Raw genomic sequence first — 17,937 nt, 5'->3', positions numbered from 1 at the left:
GAGAGAGAGAGAGAGAGAAAAGTTGCTTAGGCAATTATTTAATTGCAGCACAAACAAGGGCACCTCTGTATCTGCCAATCTATGAAGTGTGGCTGTGATTACTGTAGCGGCTTTCTAACTTTGCTCCTGTTTAAAAAAAAGCAGCATGAGGCAGGACACATTGGAGCTCGGAGACTTGTTCCTATGGCGGAGAAACTGCGTCAGTGTGGAGTCTGTCAAAGGCGCGGGTTAGTGACTACCGGCATTTGTAAATATTGCAAGGCCATCGATAGTTCGGCAGATGCCGGTCCCCTGTGGTCCACTCCGACTTCGGCAGCGACATGTCTGGTCCCCAGCGCTAAACAGAAAGAGCCGGCTTTAACTTTGGCAGGAAGGACTGCCATTTTGCCCCTCAGCAGAGGTGCAGCCAGCTGTTCTACAGCAGCGGAGCACTGAGTAGTCAGAGGTATCTTTACCCTTGCATTCTGGCCTGCCTGGGGGAGGTTTTCCTTCAGAACTTGTTCTGCAAGTGTATAAAGCCTTAATGCTTCAAAAGTCTAAGCCTTCTTCTGCCCCTTTGGGAGGGGTTTGGAAAGGCAGGTTGTTTCTGCCAAGCGTTTGAGGGAGTCCTGGGACCTTGCGGATGATCTGGTTTCTGAACCATATCAGGAGGAGATGCCCTCTTTGGAAGGGGCTGATTATTTGGGGGACTGTTTCTCCTCTGACACCGGGGCAGTAGACTCAGTTACAGACTCTTATCCCAAGGCAAAGACCCTTCTGTAGTTAGGACTTTTCCATAAGAACGATTTGCAGGAGCTTATTTCCTTGGTGTCCAATACTTTAGGTTTTGAGGAGGAAGATACGGCTCCCATGGCACAGCTCCCATGGCAGGCCATAACGTAAACTTTCTGGTGAAAGGCATTAAGGAAGCTAAGATCTTTCCCACGCACCAAGATATCAGAGATATTCAGGCACAGTGGAATGTTCCAGATTCTTCCTTTAGACCGGCCAAGTCTATGGCCCGTCTCTATCCTGTCCCCAATGTGGACAAATCCCTTCTTAAGCCTCCAGTAGTGGATGCAGTGGTCTCGGCAGTTACTAAGAGAAATACTGTACCTGTAGATGGGGGTACGGCCCTCAACGATGTCCAGCATTGTTGTAGAGTAGTTTTGATGTTTCTGCTCTAAAAGTTCAGGCACCTATTTGTGGTTCCTTGTTAGCTAGATCTTGTTTTCGGACAGGTCTTTGGATGGATTTGGCCCTGATAGACTGAGGTGGCAAAGATTGAAATGGGTTCAGCCTTTTTGGCAGATGCATTATATGATTTGCTTAGGGCCTCGGCTAAGTCTATGTTTAGGTATGGCGGCAAGGCGTTCTCTTTGGCTGAAAGGTTGGTCAGCAGATGCAGCCTCTAAGTTAAGTAGATTCCCTTTCAGTGATTCCCTATTGTTTGGTGAAGAGCTGGACAAGCTTGTTCGGAGTCTAGGGGACACTAAGGTGCCTCGTCTGCCTGAAGACTGGCCTAGGGCATCGGGACATGGTCTTTTTTCGGACCGCAGTGGAGGACACGATTTTCGAAGATTATGGCCAGGTAGAGTGGCTCCAGTCCAGAGGTCCAGGTTCTTTCAGAGTGCTCAGCCCTTTCAGTGGCTCGTAGAGGGGACCAGGATACAGAAGCTGCTTTCCCGTCATCTTCCGGTACAGCGCAATGAAGGTTTCCGGGTCTAACCTCTGATCCCTGTAGGAGCTCGTTTATCTCGGTTTTATCAGGGCTGGGCCCAGATTACCTCAGATCAATGGGTACTATAGGTTATTCGAGATGGATATGCCTTAGAATTCACATAGCCTCGTCCAGATGTTTTCTTGGCGTCTCCGTGTCATTCTTGCCTCAAGACAGGATACTCATGAGGTTGGTAGACCTTCAGGCTATCTGTTCAGTTCCCTCTTCAGAGACCAGGCAAGGCCATTATTCCATTTACTTTATCGTTCCAAAGAAAGAGGGTTCCTGTCAGCCAATTCTGGACCTCAAGGTTGTCAATCGAGCTCTGAGGGTTTCTCTTTTTGCATGGAGACTCTCCGGTCGGTTATTGTGGCAGTGTGACCTGGGGAATTTCTGACACTACCAATACCTCCCTCATGTCCTACCCCACACAACTATGCTATTTCTGTGATACTTTGTACAAAACATTGTAACCATGCTATTTCTGTGACACTTTGTATCTAACATTGTAAGCCGCACTGAACCTGCCATTGAGCGGGGTATAAATGCTACAAATAAATAAATAAAACTGCACTGGATTTGCCTCTCACATCAGCGTTTTCTTCGCTTTGCAATTTTAGGCCTGCATTTCCAGTTTCGGGTTTTGCCTTTTGGTCTCATGACTGCCCCCCCCCCCCCCCCGGTACATTCACAAAGGTTATGGTGGTCATCGCAGCAGCACTCAGGAGAGACGGCATTCTCATTCATCTTTACCTGGACGATTGGCTGATCAGGGTGAAGACGCTTAATGAGAGTCTAGAAGTCATGACTCAAGTGATCTCGTTCCTGCAGTCTCTCGGTTGGGTAGTCAACTTTCAGAAGAGTTGCTTAGTGCCGTCTCAGTCACTGGACTATTTGGGGGTGACCTTCAATACTCTACAGGGGAGGGTATTTCTCCCTCCTTCCAGAATTCTGAAGCTGCAGACTCAAATTCACGCATTTCTTTGCACCCTGGTACCGTGCACAAGGGATTATCTTCAGATTTTGGGCTCGATGGCAGCCACAATAGAAGCAGTGCCTTGGGCCAGAGCACACATGAGACCTTTGCAGAAGTCCCTTCTGGACAGATGGTCAGCTAAGAGCAGTTCTCTGCAGGTCAGGTTGCCCCTGCAAGCTATGGAGTGCAGCAGTCTACAGTGGTGGCTTCGGACAACCAATCTGTCCAGGGGGATGCCCTTGGATCCGCTGCAATGGAGGACAGTCACAACAGATGCCAGCCTCAAGGACTAGGGAGCTGTCAGGGGCAGTACACACAGGAACTTTGGACTCACCAGGAGATGACCTGTTCGATCAACCTGTTGGAAACCAGAGCAATTAGGCTGGCGCTTAAAGCTTTCCGTCCAGTATTACTTGGCCAGTTTGTATTCTGTCCGACGCCACAGCAGTAGCTTATATCAATCGACAGGGGGAGACGAGGAGTCGCCAGCTGGAGCTAGAGACAGAGAAGATCACGTCCTGGGCAGAGCTTCATCTCGTGGCCCTCTCGGCGTCTCATGTAGTGGGAGTGGCAAATGTCCGTACGGACTTTCTCAGTCACAATACTCTAGATCTGGGGTAGGCTCTCAGAGTAGCGGACTTTTAGACAATCGTAGCTCGCTGGGGGCTTCTGGTCATGGATCACTTAGCCTCGAGTCTCAACGCAAAAATACTCCAATTTTTCAGTCAAGGAAGAGATCTAAGAGCACAGGGCGCGGACATTCTTCAGCCATGGCCTCCTGGTCTTCTCTATGTTTCCTCCATGGCCTCTTCTGGGCCGGGTGATCCAGAGAACAGAAGTACACAGGGGGGCAAGTAATCCTGGTGGCTCTGGACTGGCCTCGTATGCTGACCTTCATCGCCTTCTGGTCGGTGCTCCACTTCAGCTTAAGCAGTCTCCAAATCTTCTGGTCCAGGGGTCAGTACTTCCATCCAGATCCAGCTCGATTTTGTCTTACGGCCTGGCTCTTGAGCGGGTGCGGTTGACCAGGATAGGTTACTCGGCCGCGGTGGTAGCCCTATGCTAAAATCTCGGCATAGATCTACTTCACTAAATTAAACCTGAACTAGGACAGTCTTTGAAGCTTGGTATCTCCATTATGCGCTTCAGTGGCACAGATCTTGGATTTTTTTGCAGAGAGGTATCGACACAGGCTTAGCTCTGGCTTCTCTTAAGATTACAGATTGCGGCTCTGTCTTGTTTTAGGGGGCGCATTCAAGGGAGATCTTTGGCTAGTCATCCGGATATTTCTCATTTTTAGAGCAGGTCTCATTCGTCCTCCTTTGCAGACTATCTTTCCAGTCTGGGATCTTAATTTGGTTCTTATTTATTATTATTTGTAGCATTTGTATCCCACATTTTCCCACCAATTTGCAGGCTCAATGTGGCTTACATTTGCCGTAGTGGCGGTTGCCATTTCCGGGTAACAAAATTACAAATGGTGTTGCGTTAATGTGCATACATACATGGTAACCTCTTTCTATGTCTCCCTTTGAACCGTTGGGGTCCTGTACGCTGAAGGATCAAGACGGTGTTTTTGGTAGCCATTGCTTTGGCCAGGAGGGTTTCCGAGTTGCAGGCTCTTTCTTGTAGAGCTCCCTTTTTGGAATTTTCTAAAGAGGAAGTGGTCTTATGTCCTGTTCCTTCCTTTCTCCCCAAGGTTGTGTCAAGATTTCATTTGTCCCAATCAGTGGTGTTACCTGTGCTAGGTTCTGCTTCAGGGTCGGAGGATCAGAAAAGACTCCAGACAGGTTTTGAAGCACTACTTGTCAAGGACATTCTACTCACCCCAATACCCAAAGACGCAAAGAAAAGTGCTAGTGAACTAACCAACTACAGGCCAGTAGCATCCATCCCCTTAATAACCAAACTAACGGAAGGAATGGCGACCAAACAACTCACAAATTATTTAAACAAATTCTCAATACTACACGACTCCCAGTCAGGATTTCGGTCCAACCACAGTACTGAAACAGTACTAGTTACTCTTATGACTAAAGTCAAACAATTGATTGCAAATGGCAAGAACATACTACTCCTACAATTCGACATGTCCAGCGCCTTCCACATGGTTGATCATGGAATACTACTAAATATCCTAGAGTACTTCGGAATTGGAGACAACGTTCTCAATTGGTTCAAGGGGTTCCTAACTACACGATCATACCAAGTGACATCTAATTTGATTACGTCAGCCACATGGATACCTGAATGCGGCGTTCCACAGGGATCCCCCCTCTCACCGACCTTATTCAACTTAATGATGATACCCTTGGCCAAACTACTATCAAACCAAAACCTCAACCCATACATATACGCAGACGACATAACGATCTACATCCCATTTAAACAAGATTTAAAGGAAATTTCCAATGACATCAACCAGAGTCATGCATTCATGCGTGGATGCATTTCAGCTGAAACTCAATGCAGAAAAAACCCAATGCCTAATACTCACCTCTCAACATAACACGAACAAATTCACCACCATTAACACACCAAAACTGAATCTTCCAATTTCGGACACCTTAAAAATTCTTGGAGTTACCATTGATCGACACCTAACACTTGAGAATCACACAAAAAACACAACCAAGAAGATGTTCCACTCAATGTGGAAATTAAAAAGAGTAAAACCTTTCTTCCCAAGGACCGTCTTCCATAATCTGGTACAATCAATGGTACACAGCCATCTAGACTATTGCAACACACTCTATGCAGGCTGCAAAGAGCAAATAATCAAGAAACTTCAGACAGCCCAGAACACTGCAGCTAGACTCATATTCGGTAAAACAAAATATTAAAGTGCTAAACCCCTACGAGAAAAACTACACTGGCTCCCACTTAAAGAACGTATCACGTTCAAAATATGTACCCTAGTTCACAAAATCACTCTCGGAGATGCCCCAGCCTACATGTCAGACCTGATAGACTTACCACCCAGGAACGCTAAAAAATCATCCCGCACATTCCTTAATCTTCACTTCCCCAACTGCAAAGGTCTAAAATACAAACTAGCGCATGCGTCAACCTTTTCTTACTTGAGCACACAATTCTGGAACGCGCTGCCGCGCAACTTAAAGACGATCTATGAACTAACTTCCGCAAACTACTGAAAACCCATCTCTTTGACAAGGCATACCACAAAGATCAACAAAAACTCCTACACATATATCCAGAATTGCCTTATGATATTTGCTTGTTATACTACTATCATGCTTATCATCATGTTGCCCAAGTTCCTTATGCAATACTAAATGTCTATTATCTTACATATTTCCACTATACATGATGTAATGTAAGCCACCTAAATGAATGACCACCTAAACTTCCGGAAAACACTAAAAACTAACCTGTTTAAAAAGGCATACCCTACCGATTCAACATAAATGCCCGATCTCTGCAACACAAAACAACTAAAAGAACATAATGGACATAACACAACTCTTCCGTTGTACAACTCCCTAATGTGGCTGTGCCACGTGAACTTTATCTTACCACATCACTTTGTATTTGTTTACACTGGAGTCTGTAACGCCTCTCCGGTACAATGTAAGCCACATTGAGCCTACAAATAGGTGGGAAAATGTGGGATATAAAGGTAACAAATAAAATAAAATCACATCCGAAGTTAAACTGCAGGTAAGCACAGTAATCTGAGCCTCAGGAGCAACCAGCCATGGGACTCAAATGCGAGAACCATAGGCTGTGGACTACAGTTTGGGGAGTCACGCCCAGAACAACTTGTTACACCAGCTTAACCTATACCATCTGCTGGCGGTAGAGAAATACTGGTTTCCAGTACCATCTCTATGCTGATGACACCCTAGCAGCGCTATAGAAATGCTAAGTAGTAGTAGTAGTCTGCTCCAACCTGTGACAACGCTGGAAAAGTTCAGTATTTCTATGTCCATCTGCTGGTAGGACGACACAACCCATTCATATGGACTGGTCTAGAAGGATGAAAAAGGAAGAGATGCTGTGGCAGGTATTACCCAGAAACTGGCTAGTTATAGAGAGAAGGGAACTAGGGCTGTCAGAGTGAAAAGGAAACATTTAAGTCTTTCTGCACCATGCAGTTCTAAACATGAGCAACATGCTGCATGAAATCCACCACAGTTCTCATGAGACTGAGAACAGTATTGAATTTAGGTCAGAGATGCACAAATGCAGGAAATGCAGGAAAATGACACCTGTCAGGAAAAGGGTGTGCTGTGTGAGGCAGTGGTGGCAAAAGAAAAGATGGGTTAAGGGAATATTTTTCAAAAAGATAAGAGTATGAAAGACAGTGAGTTGAGGAAAGCTGTACACAGAAGAACACTGGAGGAGAGGAGTGTAGAGAAGTAAACCACTATATATACAGACACACAAACAAATTTTCATGCTACTTAAGATACTACAACTTAAGTTTCATTTTTGCTCCGTTTATTGTCGACATGCTGTATGAGAACTTTAATGGCAGTCATACACAAGTGTGAATTTCAGTGCATGTGAAAAATTAACAAGCGTGTAAGTGGCTTAAGATATTTGCTCCAAGTATTTTGTCTATTTGGAGTAAGCCTTCTTAACACTGTTGATTACAACAGTAACTGTACATGTTTCTATGAATGCTGAAATGCTGTTTTCTAATATGCTGCTATAAGTACATAAGTAATGCCATACTGGGAAAAGACCAAAAGGTCCATCAAGCCCAGCATCCTGTCCCCGACAGCGGCCAATCCAGGTCAAGGGCACCTGGCAAGCTACCCAAAACGTACAAACATTTTATACATGTTATTCCCGAAATTGTGGATTTTTCCCAAGTCCATTTAGTAGCGATCTATGGACTTGTCCTTTAGGAAACCATCCAAACCCTTTTTAAACTCTGCTAAGCTAACCACCTTCACCACGTTCTCCGGCAACGAATTCCAGAGTTTAATTACGCATTGGGTGAAGAAGAATTTTCTCCGATTTGTTTTAAATTTACTACACTGTAGTTTCATCGCATGCCCCCTAGTCCTAGTATTTTGGAAAGGGTGAACAGACGCTTCACATCCACCTGTTCCACTCCACTCATTATTTTATATACCTCTATCATGTCTCCCCTCAGCCGCCTCTTCTTCAAGCTGAAAAGCCCTAGCCTCCTTAGTCTTTCTTCATAGGGAAGTCGTCCCATCCCCGCTATCATTTTAGTCGCCCTTCGCTGCACCTTTTCCAATTCTACTATATCTTTCTCACCAATACCTTTTGAATGGTTGATTTTACTGACCACCCAGCTAATTTAAACATTTTTTCTAATATTATGCAGTATTCCCCAGCCCTACCCAGCTGACTAAAAATTTCTGAGGAGAACACTATGCTGGGATATCTCTCTAATTTTCTGGGATTTACGTAAGCCTTTCAGAGTGCATTTCCCCTGAATCACAGAAGTGATTGATCATACACCCTCTTGAAGAAACCCAGTCAGCCAGCTTCAGACCCTGCAAACTATAGACCAGAATCGGGATTCTGTAACAGTTACAGCATAGAAACACTATTGGTTAAAATGTTAGCTAAGGTTTTTTTAATTGTTTTTTAAAAATCATATGGATGTCCTTGTCATGCAATTGGATTTGACAGTAGTACTTGATGGCATTGAGCACGGACGCGAGGAGATAGCATATTAGGTTTAATTATGAATTGGTTGAGATCACGTGAGGACATGAGCTGAGCAGCAACGTGCTGCTGGAGCTCCGATATTCCTAACTTTGGATTAATTTTGGGTTCGCCCTGACTCAGTCCCGATCAGAGAGGTTAATCGTTACATGGACAAGTATTTAAGGAGATCTCCAGTGGCGATGGGGCAAAGATCTGCACAAAAGGAGAGAATAAAGATGTGTGGCCTGGACAACAAGATGGCGGAGGATCATGCCGGGCAGCCCGGAGGGCTACTTTTGCAAACCACTACTGCAGTAGCAAAGGCCTGGGACCCGAAGTGGGCAGAGATGGACCAAAAACTTGAGGCACTAACCACGCAGATGGACGGTATAGGGACAAGTGGGTGATCTTGAAGCAAGGGTATCAGCCCTGGAACCCTGGAAGATGACGGGCGAGGCTACGGCCCTGACATAGCAGATTTAACCCAGCAGGTTAAAGACTATCACACAAAAAAATCGCTCGCACAGGAATAATATTCGAATAGTGGGACTCCCAGAGAAAGTCCCAGAGCGAAACCTAACATGCTGATCAATCCATAGACTGGTGGGTTGTGTCCATCTACCAGCAGGTGGAGATAGAGAGCAAACTTTTGCCTCCCTATATGTGGTCATGTGCTACCGGAAACTCCTCAGTATGTCGATATCAAAGCTCCATCCGCAGGACTCAGCACTTAGAGAATTACACCCACGAAGGGACACTCTGCCCAGCTCACCACCGCCGAAACGGGGGAGGGGAATTAACCCAGCTCATCCCCACACAAGTGGGGGAGGGGAATCCGTCCAGCTCATCCCCGCGGAGCGGGGGAGGGACACCACCCCGCCGATGCGGGGGGATCTGGCTTATCCTGCAACCGCGGGAGGAGCTGACTGACCCTAACACCGCCGAAGCGGGAGGGGTACAAAGCTGCCCTACAGCCGCACGAAGCGGGAGGGAGTGCCGGCAGAATTTTAAGTCTCAATCCAGCCCCGTAAAACGGAGGGGAGAGGAATGCAGCAGCTCACTGTAACACAAACTCGTCTTAACTCTTGAAGAATCCAAGTGAAAAAACTTGAACACGAAGTCTTTCTGAAGTAACTGAAGACTAAACTTGAACCTGAAATGCAACCAGAATAAAAACAGTACAGATATCTGGGAGGGGCTATGGATTGATCAGCTATGATTAATGGAAAGAAAATTATCAGGTACGATTATACATAATTTTACCTTCCATATCATCAAGCTGATCAATCCATAGACTGGTGGGATGTACCGAAGCAGTACTCACCCAGGGCGGGACATTGAAATCCCTGACCTCAACACTGACGCTCCAAACCGGGCCTCCGCCCGTGCAGCCACAGTCAAACGGTAATGCTTGGAGAATGTATGAGCCGAAGCCCAAGTTGCCGCCTTGCATATCTCTTCCAAGGAGACGGATCCGGCCTCTGCCATCGAGGCCGCCTGAGCCCTCGTGGAGTGAGCCTTCAGCTGGATAGGCGGCACCTTCCCCGCGGCCACATAAGCCGCTGCAATGGCTTCCTTGACCCATCTTGCCACTGTAGCTTAGCAGCCTGCAGACCCTTACGAGGACCTGCAAACAGGACAAACAGATGATCCGATTTCCGGAAATCATTGGTCACTTCCAAGTATCTGATGATGACTCGTCTCACATCCAGATATTTAAGAGCAGAGTACTCCTCTGGGTAGTCCTCCCTACGAAAGGAAGGGAGACAGAGCTGCTGATTCACATGGAAGCGAGAAACAATCTTGGGCAGGAAGGAAGGCACTGTGCGAATAGTCACTCCTGCCTCAGTGAACTGCAGAAAAGGCTCTCGACATGAGAGCGCCTGGAGCTCGGAAACTCTTCTGGCTGAAGTGATAGCCACCAAAAAGACTGCTTTCAACGTCAGGTCTTTCAGAGATGCCCTCGACAAGGGTTCAAAAGGCGGCTTCTGCAATGCTCTTAGTACCAGGTTGAGATTCCACGCAGGCACCACTGAGTGCAGAGGAGGGCGCAGGTGATTAACTCCCTTGAGAAAGCGCACCACATCTGGCTGCGAAGCCAGGGAAGCACCCTTCAGGCGGCCCCTGAAGCAAGCCAGAGCCGCTACCTGGACTTTAAGGGAACTGAGCGACAGGCCTTTCTCCAGACCTTCTTGCAGGAACGCCAACACTGAAGCAATTGGAGCAGTGAAGGGAGAAAGTGAGCCTGCTTCACACCACGCTGCAAAGATACGCCAAACCCTGGCGTAAGCAGTAGAAGTAGAGCGCTTCCTCGCTCTCAGCATAGTGGCGATGACCTTGTCTGAGAAGCCCTTCTTCCTCAGACGCTGCCGCTCAATAGCCAGGCCGTAAGACCAAAGGGGGAGGATCCTCCATCACCACGGGACCCTGATGTAACAGGCCCTGCTCCACTGGCAGCCGCAGAGGATCGTCGACTGAGAGCCTGATCAAGTCCGCATACCAGGGACGCCTGGGCCAATCCGGACCCACCAGGATTACCCTGCCGGGATGCTTTGCCACCCGGTCTAGCACCCTGCCCAACATGGGCCAGGGCGGGAACACATAGAGAAGCTCTTGTGTCGGCCACTGTTGGGAGAAGAGCATCTACTCCCAGGGATCGAGGGTCCCGTCCTCTGCTGAAAAAGCGCGGCACTTGGCAATTGGCCGATGACGCCATCAGATCTAGGCTCGGCTGGCCCCAGCGCTTCGTGATGTCCAAGAACGCCTGAGCAGATAGCTGCCACTCTCCGGGCTCCAAGGTATGGCGACTGAGAAAGTCCGCCTTGACATTCATGACTCCGGCAATGTGGGCCGCTGAAAGCTGCTCCAGGTTCGCTTCTGCCCACTGGCAAAGATTCATAGCCTCCTTGGCTAGAGGGGCGCTCTTGGTACCTCCCTGGCGGTTTGACATAGGCCACAGCCGTGGCATTGTCCGACAGGACCCGTACAGGCTTCAACACCAGTACCGGGATGAACTCCAAAAGCACCAACCGAATGGCTCTGAGTTCCAGGAGGTTGATAGACCACTTTGCCTCTGCAGGAGACCAGAGCCCCTGCGCTGTCCTTCCCAAGCAGTGGGCTCCCCAGCCCGACAACGAGGCGTCCGTCGTGACGACAATCCACTCTGGGGTCACCAGAGGCATTCCCGCAGACAACTTGTCTGTCTGCATCCACCAGCTCAACGCCTTGCGCACTGCTGGGTCCAAGGGAAGGCGCACAGCATAATCCTCCGACATCGGAGTCCAGCGCTGCAGCAAAGAGTGTTGAAGTGGTCTCATATGAGCCCTGGCCCAGGGCACAACTTCCATCGTGGGCCGTCATAGAGCCCAACAGCTGCACATAGTCCCAAGCCCGAAGGGGAGAGGCTACTAGGAACTGGTCCACCTGAGCCTGAAGTTTGACAATCCGATTGTCTGGCAGGAACACTCTGCCCACTTGGGTGTCGAATCGAACTCCCAGGTACTCCAGGGACTGAGTCGGGCGCAGCTGGCTCTTCTCCCAGTTGATGATCCATCCCAGGGAGCTCAAAAGAGCAACTACCCGGTCCACAGCTTTGCCGCACTCTGCATAAGAGGGGGCTCGGATCAACCAGGTCGTCCAGATAAGGATGGACTTGTACCCCTTCCTTTCGTAGGAAGGCCGCGATGACCACCATTACTTTGGAAAAGGTCCGCGGAGCAGAAGCCAACCCAAAAGGGAGGGCTCTGAACTGGAAGTGTCGTCCCAGGACTGCAAAACGCAGAAAGCGTTGATGAGGAGGCCAGATGGGAATATGCAGGTACGCTTCCTTGATGTCCAAGGATGCCAGGAACTCTCCTACCTTCACTGCCGCTATAACAGAGCGGAGAGTCTCCATGCGAAAGTGCCGCACTTTCAAGGCCCGATTGACCCCTTTGAGGTCGAGGATAGGCCGGACAGAACCTCCTTTCTTTGGTACCACAAAGTAAATGGAGTAACGTCCCTTGCCAAGCTGACTTTCTGGCACTGGAACGACCGCGCCCAGGCGGATCAGATTGTCCAAGGTCTGCTGCACTGCCACAGCTTTGACCGGAGACTTGCAGGGAGAGAGTACAAACCCGTCTCTTAAGGGTCGGCAGAACTCTAGCTTGTAGCAGTCTCTGATGACTTCCAGCACCCAAGCGTCTGAAGTTATAGTGGTCCACTCGCCCAGAAACGAGGACAGCCGTCCTCCAATCTGCACTGGGGCGTGGACCAAGACCCCGTCATTGGGTACGAGACCCTGGGGGGAGGACCGGAGGGAGCACCTCCGGGACGGCGGTCCTCTGCGAAAGGAATGCTGCTTGGGGGAGAAATTCCTCTTGAAGGAAGAGGGGGCAGAGGAACCCGACTTGCCCGGGCGGTACCCGACGGGCTTCCTGCAACCGTCCTCTGGAGGTACCGGGACGAGTACTAGCCCGAGCCCTGACCTCTGGTAATTTCTTGCCCTTAGACATGCCGAGATCGGTCACGATTTTGTCCAGCTCGACCCCAAAGAGCAGCTTGCCTTTAAAAGGCAACCTAGCCAGGCGGGATTTAGAGGCGTGGTCAGCAGACCAATGTTTCAGCCAAAGCCACCGCCGCGCAGAGATTGTCTGAGCCATGCCTTTCGCTGAGGCCCTCAAGACCATCATACAGCAAGTCTGCCAAATAGGCTAAGCCCGATTCCAGGGCCGGCCAATCAGCCCTCAAGGAATGATCGAGGGGGAAGCCCGCTGCACCATAGTCAGGCACGCCCTGGCCACATAGGAGCCGCAAACTGAGGCCTGCAAACTTAAAGCAGCCGCCTCAAAGGACGACCTTAAGGCCGCCTCCAATCTTCTGTCTTGGGCGTCCTTTAGGGCCGTGCCACCTTCCACCGGCAACGCCGTTTTCTTAGTCACCGCAGTGATTAAAGAATCCACGTGAGGCCACAGATAGGCCTCACGTTCACTCACAGCCAAAGGATAGAGGCGGGACATAGCCCTAGCCACTTTAAGGCTCGCTTCTGGGACATCCCATTGAGCCGAAATTAAGGTGTGCATGGCATCATGCACGTGGAAGGTTCTAGGCGGGCGCTTCGTCCCCAGCATAATGGCAGAGCCAACAGGGGCTGAGGGAGAGACGTCCTCCGGAGAGGAAATCTTCAAAGTGTCCATGGCCTGTAACAACAGGTTGGGCAAATCCTCTGGGCTAAAAAGCCGCGCTGCAGAGGGGTCATCCGCTCCATCCGAGCGGGGATCCGTCTCCTCCAAGGAATCCGCAAAGGACCGTTGGGAGACCTCAGACACGCTGCCCTCATCTACATCGGAGGAGACAAATTCCTCCAAGGCCTGGGAATCAACCCGAGGGCGTTACCTCTGGGAACCTCAACCTCTTTACCAGACGAGGGAGCAGGGGCAGCGTTGTGCATGAGGAAGGCCTGATGCAGCAGCAAAACAAACTCGGGGGGAGAAACCCCCAGACTGTGCACTTCCGCAGCCTGGGCAACAGCCCTAGACGCACCCTCAACCGGCGCTCGCAATAGCGGGGGAGAGACATGCTGCGCATCCAAAATGGCGTCCGGCACGAAACTCGCGAAGGAGCCGCGCGGGAAGAACGGCTCTTAACTTTAGCCGCTTCTGTGCCGTCGCCCAAATTAAGGGCGTTCATGGCATTATGTCTCCAACCTCAAGGGCGGCCCAAGAAGAAGCCATCCGAGCCGCGTGGCCGGCCAAGATGGCGGAGGCGAGGAGCGGGGGATGGGCGTTTATGGCGGGAAAAAACCGCCACGCCGGAGGAAGGACCGGGACATTCATCGGTCACGAAACTGTCACCCAACAAGGGCGAATCAGGCTTTAAGACCCCCGCATCCCCTCTAGAAGCGCTCAAGCGACCCGGGGAGCGACCCTTTGCGCCCTCGCCCTCCGACGCCATATGCCACAGGAGAAGAATCGGGGGAACCCCCTGCCCGCTATAAAAAGGTAAAAATTACCTGCTGTCCGCTCCGAGTTGTAACGACCTGGTGTCCCAGTGAGTAGCTGCAATAGACGCTTAAATAAACGTCGAAATAAACGCCTTTAAGGACGTTCAAAATTTTTTTTTTTTTTTTTTTTTTTTTTAACAGAGCCAGCGGGAGGGGGGGAGAAAAGGAGGGACCTGGCACCACCAGGTTTGCACTTGCTCAAAAGAGCCCTCAACCCCAGGCACTCAACAAAACCTAAAAATTAGGCTTGGAGGCCTAGCCAGAGCTGCTGCTGTGTGTGACCACCACCTGCTGAGATAGAGAACATACTGAGGAGTTTCCGGCAGCACATGACCACATATAGGGAGGCAAAAGTTTGCTCTCTATCTCCACCTGCTGGTAGATGGACACAACCACCAGTCTATGGATTGATCAGCTTGATGATATGGAATATTTAATTATCGTCATAAGATGAAAATCTTACAAAGGATTCAAGCTACGTCGGGACTCTGAATTACGAAGGGAACAAAGTGTTAATTTTCCAGGATTTTTTCGGCAGCGGTACAATTGCAGCGGCGCCAATACCACCCGCTTTGCTCAGCATTGGTAAACAAGGGAATAAGATTCTCCCTGCAATTTCCAGCATACCTACGAATTTTGTTCCAGGGACAATGGAAATTATTTAAAACTGTAACAGAAGCAAAGGCGGCAGTGTTGGGAGAAGGCATGATAGAAACAGTATGAGGAAGGTAATATTTCTCAAGGACGTCAGAAACAGAAGTGATATCTCTTGTTTGTCCTGTCTGTCCTAATTAGATTGTAAGCTTTGTCGAGCAGGGACCGTCTCTTCGTGTTCAAGTGTACAGCGCTGCGTACGTCTAGTAGCGCTTTAGAAATGATAAGTAGTAGTAGTAGTAGTAAAAGGTTGACGTCTATGTACAGAGCTGATGTTATGTAAGTTGAGGGCAGGGGTCTCATGTGCTTCTGGTCTCCGCATTCCATCTCCCGGATCATCCTGAAGATGGAGAAGGGGTACTTATGGGTAGGGTGGGGAAATGAGATGAGGGAAGGTGGGAAGACTGATTGAATAATAGATTTGGGTATGCTGTTGGGGGGGGGGGGGCAGGGTAGGTCAAGGAATGTGTGGGGTAGGCCAAGAAAAATAACTTTTTCTCTCTCATTGCAACAGGCAAAAGGTGGACAGGGACTTGACAGGAAGGGTAGGAGGCCAAAAGAGGGCCAGGGTGAAGGTATTAGGTCCTTGATGGTTCCATGCCAGTTAGAATAACTCCTCACATTACTCAGGGCAGCGTTCCAACAAACTGGCGTTGTTCTCCAGGGCACTCAATTTGGTAGATACATGGAGAGCATTTCACCCCCCCTGGAACACGAGTATATGCACAGGTCTAGAGCCCATGGTACTCAAGCCCGATTAGATTATATATTAGTGGAACGCTCAGTTTTTCCGCATTTGATGGCAACGGACATAGGCCCAGAAGAAATATCAGACCAGGCATCAGTATGGATTGATCTAGAAATGCCGGTTTACAGGGGAGGGGTGAGAGGGTGGAGATTCCCCGCCTATTTATTCTCAGATCTTAAGTTTCAAAAGTACATGAAGAATAAGTGGGAAGATTACACAAGGAATAACAACATTCATACTCCGTCGCAACCTGTTTTTGTTTTGGTCAGCTTCAAAAGCGGTCCTTAGAGGCGACATTATCGCATACTGTAGTAAGCGTAATAAGCGTAGGGCAGCAGGAATATTATTATTGGACGCAAGACTCAAAAAGGCCCAAAAGGTGTATGCACAGAAAACCGTCGAAGGTTAACTTAGATAAAACATAGCAGATGACGGCAGAAAAAGACCTGCACGGTCCATCCAGTCTGCCCAACAAGATAAACTCATATGGGCTACTTTTTGTGTATACCCTACTACTACTTGACATTTCTAAAGCGCTACTAGGGTTACGCAGCGCTGTACAATTTAACATAGGACAGTCCCTGCTCAAGGAGCTTACAAAGAGCCGGTGGTTGGGAGGCAGGGCTGGTGGTTGGGAGGTGAGGATAGTGCTGGGCAGTCTTATACGGTCCTGTGCCAGAGCCGGTGGTTGGGAGGAGGGGCAGGAGGTTGGGAGGCGGGGATAGTGCTGGGCAGACTTATACGGTCTGTGCCCTGAAGAGCACAGGTACAAATCAAAGTAGGGTATACACAAAAGCAGCAAATATGAGTTATCTTGTTGGGCAGACTGGATGGACCGTGCAGGTCTTTTTCTGCCGTCATCTACTATGTTACTATGTTAATCTAAGGACAAATGTACAGTCAAATAGGGGCAGTCTAGATTTCCTGAAAGGTATAAAGGTTAGGTGCCGAAAGCAACAATGAAGAGGTGGGCTTTGAGCAAAGATTGAAGATGGTAGCGAGGGGGCTTGGCGTAAGGGCTCAGGAGTTTATTCCAAGCATAGGGTGAGGCGAGGCAGAATGAGCGGAGCCTGGAGTTGGCGGTGGTGGAGAAGGGTACTGAGAGGAGGGATTTGTCCTGTGAGTGGAGGTTACAGGGCGGGAACGTAAGGGGAAAATGACGGTAGAAGAGGTAATGAGGGCTGCAGACTGAGTGCATTTGTAGTTAGTAGGAGAAGCTTGAACTGTATGCGGTAACTGATTGGAAGCCAGTGAAGTGACCTGAGGAGAGGGGTGATATGAGTATATCGGTTTCAGGCAGAATATAAGACGTGCAGCAGAGTTCTGAACAGATTGAAGGGGGGATACATGGCTAAGTGGGAGGCCATTGAGGAGTAGGTTGCAGTAGTCAAGGCGAGAGGTAATGAGAGCATGGACGAGAGAACGGGTGGTGTGCTCAGAGAGGAAAGGGCGAATTTACTGATGTTAAAGAGAAAGAAGCGACAGGTCTTGCTATCTGCTGGATATGCGCAGAGAAGGACAGGGAGGAGTCGAAGATGACTCCGAGGTTGCGGGCAGATGAGACGGGGAGGATGAGGGTGCCATCAACTGAGATAGAGAGTGGAGGAAGAGGAGAAGTGGGTTTTGGTGAAAGATGATAAGCTCGGTCTTGGACATGTTCAGTTTCAGGTGCGGTTGGACATCCATGCAGAAATGTCGGATAAGCAGGCCAATACTTTGGCCTGGGTCTCCGCAGTGATGTCTGGTGTGGAGACATACAGCTGGGTGTCATCAGCATAAAGATGATACTGGAAACCATGAGATGAGATCAGTGAGCCCAGAGAAGAGGTGTAGATTGAAAAAAGAGGGGTACAAGGACAGATCCCTGGGGAACTCCAACAGAGAGCGGGATGGGGGTGGAGGAAGATCCTGAGAGTGTACTCTGGTGCGGTGGGAGAGATAGGAGGAGAACCAGGAGAGGACAGAGCCCTGGAACCCAATGGATAGTGCAGCAAGAAGTAAATTATGATTGACAGTGTCAAAAGCGGCTGATAGGTCAAGGGAGGATGAGGATGGAGTAGTGACATTTGGATTGGCAAGGAACAGCTCATTACAGACTTTAGTGAGTGCCGTTTCTGTCGAGGGCGAAACCGGATTGAAGCAGATCGAGGATGGCATGAGAGGAGAGAAAATCAATGCAGCGGCTGTGAACAGCACGCTCAAGTATTTTGAGAGGAAGGGTAGGA

General features: G+C 49.2%; 1 protein-coding gene across 2 annotated transcripts in view; it reads right to left on the bottom strand.

The window, feature by feature from the left end:
- The window catches only part of TAF15 (TATA-box binding protein associated factor 15), a 329,472-nt gene that overhangs the window by 296,727 nt on the left and 14,808 nt on the right, over nt 1-17,937 (bottom strand). The gene's annotated exons all lie outside the window — the stretch shown is intronic.

Source organism: Microcaecilia unicolor, chromosome 13 (assembly GCF_901765095.1).
Source record: "Microcaecilia unicolor chromosome 13, aMicUni1.1, whole genome shotgun sequence".
In the NCBI taxonomy this organism is placed as follows: domain Eukaryota; kingdom Metazoa; phylum Chordata; class Amphibia; order Gymnophiona; family Siphonopidae; genus Microcaecilia; species Microcaecilia unicolor.
The sequence above is the reverse complement of the archived record's forward strand: the minus strand, read 5'-3'. Positions and strand labels throughout refer to the sequence as shown.